Source organism: Lissotriton helveticus, chromosome 8 (genome assembly GCF_964261635.1).
Source record: "Lissotriton helveticus chromosome 8, aLisHel1.1, whole genome shotgun sequence".
NCBI classification, from domain to species: domain Eukaryota; kingdom Metazoa; phylum Chordata; class Amphibia; order Caudata; family Salamandridae; genus Lissotriton; species Lissotriton helveticus.
In genome coordinates, this window is record NC_136069.1 from 1,198,836,823 (window position 1) to 1,198,842,822 (window position 6,000).

Genomic DNA, 6,000 nt, shown 5'->3' on the forward strand with positions numbered 1-6,000 from the left:
ATGTTATTAAAGTTTTATATTCCTACTACTTTGTTGGAGTGCTATATATTTTTTATGTGACACATAATTGTAAAAACTTTGATGTACAAAGAGTCATTCCTGGAATCTTCCGCTTCAGGCTCGGTCCCCTCCCCAATCACAATACAGGATAGTTTTCAGATAGTAGGAACACGTGTGGTGTGACGGATCTCATCGGGTGTGGGCCTTGATCTACTATAACTCCTTTGAAGAGGGGTGATTCTTTACAGCTGGGGCCATAAACTACATCTGCAGGGCTAGCTGATAGCCTGGACAATCGGACACAGAGGAAGAGGAGTGTCACAGGGTGCGGTAGTGAATAGGGCGAAAGGGAGGTGTCGGGCGGGCACAGTGTGATTCTCAGGGAAGAGCAGCGCAGATGGGGGGAGGTTTATTGCCCATGCATAAGACAGAGAGCGGTGGTGACCAGTGCCTGGGGGAGATGCTTACGAGGGTGAGGAGCCATGCTACGAATCGACAGCGTGCAGAGAGTGGGTCTGGTCAAGACATCTAAAATGGCTGCCGTGCACGACAAAAGTGTGGCATTTCAAAAAAGGCAAGATGGCGCAGACAATGTTTTTCAACACTTCCTCATTTCCTTCGAATCGAACGTTAACAGACGTTGGGGCATATTACCAAAGTTAAGCGATATTTATCGCTAACGATGCTTACCAACCAATTTTTTACCACTAAGCATCGTCAGAAATTATCGAAGATAAACCTTACTATTATCAAGGTTTATCGCAAATGCGATAATAAACGGCCGCAATGCATGAATATCGCTAAAAACTCAGCGATATTCATGCATTACCGAGCTAATCCTCTTAGCCATGTTATCCACCTCCCATTGGATAACATGGCTAAGAACTGCTCAGGGCAGGTGTTACTTTTTGGAGATATTCGCGCTTAGCGCGAATATCTCCAAAAGTTGGTAATAGGAGATAGATATCTTGCATGTTGTAATGCAAGTTATTGTGGTATATGGAACTCATACCATAATCTCTCAGGAAAGCAGAAACTGATCCTTTTGGGACCGCCTAAAAAGGCCTAGGGGGTGAGGAGTACTCTACTTTGCCCCCTTTTCACGTTCCGAACTATTTTATTTTACTCTCTTCTGTAATTACACAAAATACCAGCGATAAGATGCATCGGAGACACACAGTGAGAGAAAGGAGGCCGGAGATGAAGAAGACATGTCAAATACACATTGGAGATAATATAGTGGCAGAAGGGAAGTAAATATGAGTAAACTTACCATGTAACATAAAAATGTTGCACTCTATACTATAAGTCTCATTTTATACTACAATCACTTCGCTACAACCTCATAAATTAAAAATAAAAATAAATAATGTCTCAAACAATTTTTGATTTCTAAATATAAATTTATTCTTCAGAATTTTCTAAATTTGAAACAACTAGTAACATGTCCTCATCAGTAATTTCCTCTTCAATCATCTCATCTGGAATCTCCTCATTAAAAGTCTGCAATGATGATTCTTGTAACTCTATGGTCTCCAAACACTCGATAAATTCGCCATCAAGAGATTGATCAAAAAAATCATTCAAGTCATCTCCTCCTTCTGACAATATTTCATTATTGGTGCTGTCCATTTCAATCAATGTAGTGGAATCATTCAAGTCATCTCCTCGTGACAATATTTCATTATTGGTGCTCTCAATTTCAATCAATGTAGTGGAATCATTCAAGTCATCTCCTCCTTGTGACAATATTTCATTATTGGTCCTGTCCATTTCAATCAATCTAATGGAATCATACAAGCCATCTCCTCCTTGTGACAATATTTCATTATTGGTGCTCTCAATTTCAATCAATGTAGTGGAATCATTCAAGTCATCTCCTTGTGACAATATTTCATTCTTGGTGCTGTCCATTTCAATCAATCTAATGGAATCATACAAGTCATGTCCTCCTTGTGACAATATTTCATTATTGGTGCTCTCAATTTCAATCAATGTAGTGGACAATTCAAAAGAAATTGCCACGGTCTCTTCATTGTGAGCCATTTTATTTTGAAATTGCTTGCTGTAAATTGCAGAAAAAAATAATCACTTTCATTTATCGTTTTTAGTAATACATAATATAAAACTAACTTCATCAAGTATTTAGTATAACAGAAGGACTGCAAATAAATAACAGAAAACATTTTTCAAATTATCTTCAAGTGTACAACATAGTTCCCCTTACAAATTAACAACTCACCTTTTTAAAAGTAGCAGAAGTGTTAGTACTGTGTAAATCAAACACCAGAAATTCACCACCAAAAATTCCTCACAAATGTACCTCAGACAGTAGTATCACAAAATGGCTGTGGTTTCCTCTCATTTGACATATATACATAACCAATTAACTTTCATCACACACAAATACAAAACCAAAGTAACATTTTAATTGGTTCTAAATTTCAACACTTTCAAATGTGTTTTCCCCATGCAATTTTCCATAGGACATTTACATACGTCTACAGCCTGAATGGCTGAACGGAATTACACCAAACTTGGCAAAATGGTACATCGAACCTAAGAGGTCAGGAAGGATCTACTATGCCCCCTTATGGTCATTTCCCCCTTCGCTTTGGCCTCCTCTTGTCTCTCAATCCTACCGAGAGACAAGATGGCGGCCGCTACGGACTGTTTGGAATGTTGACAGACGCCGGAGAACCAATCAGCTTCGCAAAGCTCCGTAACGCGAAAAGTACGCGAAGCGGAGCGCTGTTACAGATATATATCTTTTTTTGAACGTTAATTTCTCAAAATCCACTGGAGCACATATATTGAGACCTAGCAAAGGCACATCGGGCTACCAGTCCCTAATATTTTGCCAAGTTTCGTGCAAATCCATTCAGCCGTTCAATTATTATTTTTATTATTTTTTTTTGCCCCGCGGGGCCCTTTTAAAACCTCCACATCAAACCTAGGGGGTCAGCGAGGATCTACTATTCCCCCTTATAGTTATTTCCCCCTTTGTTTTGACCTCCTCTTGTCTCTCGATCCTACCGAGAGACAAGATGGCGGCCGCTACGGACTGTTTGGAATGTTGACAGACGCCGGAGAACCAATCAGCTTCGCTTCACAAAGCTCCGTTGCGCGAAAAGTCCGCGAACCAGAGCGCTAACCGGTCCGCTGTTACAGATATATATCTTTTTTTAAACGTTAATTTCTCAAAATCCACTGGAGCACATATATTGAGACCTACAAAAGGCACATCGGGCTACCAGTCCCTACAATTTTGCCAAGTTTCGTGCAAATCCATTCAGCCGTTCGGGCTAAAAGTGAGGCCAACCGCCCTATGGAAAACTCAATGTTAAAAACACGTTTTGGGACCCCCCTTTTTTCTCGGCCCCCCCTTGACGAACCCCCCCCAAATTTTCAAGGGCTGCTCAGAAACAAAATGTGCCATTTTCCTGAAAATTTCAGCCAATTCCGTCCACAAACGCCAAAGTTATTAGACATAGAATTTTCAAAAAACCCATAGAGAAAAAATCCTAACTATATATACCTACTGGCGACCGCCAGTAGGTAATATATATATATATATACATATATATATATTACCTACTGGCGGTCGCCAGTAGGTATATATAGTTAGGATTTTTTCTCTGAATTCTATGTCTAATAACTTTGGCGTTTGAGGACGGAATTGGCTGAAATTTTCAGGAAAATGGAACATTTTGTTTCTGAGCAGCCACTGAAAATTTGGGGGGGTTCGTCAAGGGGGGGCCGAGAAAAAAGGGGGGTCCCAAAACGCGTTTTTCCCATGTTAATTTCCATAGGGCGGTTGGCCTCACTTTTAGCCCGAATGGCTGAATGGATTTGCACGAAACTTGGCAAAATTGTAGGGACTGTTAGCCCGATGTGCCTTTGCTAGGTCTCAAGATATGTGCTCCAGTGGATTTTGAGAAATTAACGTTCAAAAAAATATATATATCTGTAAGCGCGCTCCGGGCAGCGCCCCGGTACGCGTACTTGACGCGTAACGGAACTTCGCGAAGCAAAGCTGATTGGCTCTCCGGTGTCTGTCAACATTCTAAACAGTCCGGAGCGGCCGCCATCTTGTCTCTCGGTAGGATCGAGAGACAAGAGGAGGCCAAAACAAAGGGGGAAATGACCATAAGGGGGCATAGTAGATCCTCCCTGACCTCCTAGGTTTGATGTGGAGGCTTTAAAAGGGCCCCGCGGGGCAAAAACATTTTTTAAAAAAATTGTTTTTTTTCGTGGGGAGCGCCCGGTACGCGCACCGGGAAGCGGTCTGGGGAGCGTACTATAAGGAAAAAAGAATGATAGACTATGATATTTTGAAATATTGTATGTTTATCGATTGTTCTTTTTGTTGTTTTTTTTTTTTTATTTTTTTTTATTTAAGTAGCAGTATTAATGATTATTAAATATAAATTTATTTTTGGAATTGTGCACAGTATACTATAAGTCTGACTTTACAATATAATCAATTTGGTACTAGTTTATGAATTACATATAAAAATGATTAAAGACTCAAACACTTTTTTAATATTAAATATAATTTTATTTTTCTGATTCTTTTTCAAAATTTAATAGAACGTCTAACATTTGACTGTCCGATATGTCCTCTTGTTGAGTGAACATAACTTCCCACATTTGACCGTCATCATAATGAAGTAAGAAATCCACAGATTCTACACATTGTAGAAGTTCATGGTCTCGTGATTCATCCATGAATTCCAAGTCAATGGCTTCAATGATTTCCTCATTGTTCATGTCTAGGACAATTTCAAAGGAAACGTTCTGTTCTCCTTGCATTTTTGTGCTGAAATTTGAATAAAAAATAAATATATCAGTAGAGATAGGGCACTGTTGGGTTTAAGTTCAGACAGGTACTTTTGAGGCATGAAGTAGTACTATTAAAAAGTGCCTGTGAAAAAGCCTATGTAAATTCATAATTATACCACAGAAACCTAAATCAATCCATAATTATAATAAACAAGCCTTTCTCAATGTCTAACTCTTACAGAGGGATAGTATATAACTATCTGAAAATGTTTTCAAATTTAGAAAATAATATCTTACCTTTTAAAAACAAGTTTAAGTTGTGAGTGAAAATGATCTTGCAATGTAGTTCAGGAAGTAGTAGTCAAAATGGCTGTGTTTCTCTCTCTTTTTTTATATATATTCAGGTACATAACCAATCAAATGTCAGGTAAAAAAAGTAGAAAATGAAAGTAACATTTTAATTGGTTGTCAATTCCAACACTTCAGATGTGTTTTGTGAAGTAATTTACCTCAGGGTATTTAGAGAGGTCTACAGGCTAAATGGCTAAATGGAATTCCAACCAAATTTGTGAAAATGGTAGGGATTGGTATGTAGTATGAGTTAATCTATATTTGGTGACATTGTCTCCAGGGGTTTTTCTGTAAATTACTTTCCCACCTTTTTTAATTGAGTGCTTCCCGGTGAGCGCCCCGGTACGCGAACCGGCAGCGTTACGGGAGTCCACCATTTTGTGTTTCGGTCGAATTAAGATACAAGATGGAGGGCAAATAATGTTCAGAATGGGTAGAAGGGGGCACGGTAGACGTATCTTGACCCCCTAGGTTTTCTGAGGGTGGCTGAGGAGGCCCATATGTGCGGAAAAAAATATTTTTTTTCAAATTTTCGCGCGGTTAGCGTCCGGTGCGCGTACCGGGTAGCGCTCCGGAAAGCGTAAATTGTGAAAATTTGTAAAAAAAAAGTTACATTTAAAATTTGTTTATAGTGATCATAGTTAGGGTAGCTGTGAGAAGAGCTTTTGGGTCTGTGGTAGATTTAGGTACTTATAAGTAGGTACCAATACATAGTTTTAAATTCAAGATGAAAATTCTGTTCCCCTCATCTGAGAAGTGAACTCCATCTCCTCTGTAGATATCTTGCATGTAGTAACGCAAGTTATTATTGTACATGGAGCCCATTCCATGGTCTCTCATGTAAGCTGAAACAGACTTATTTAC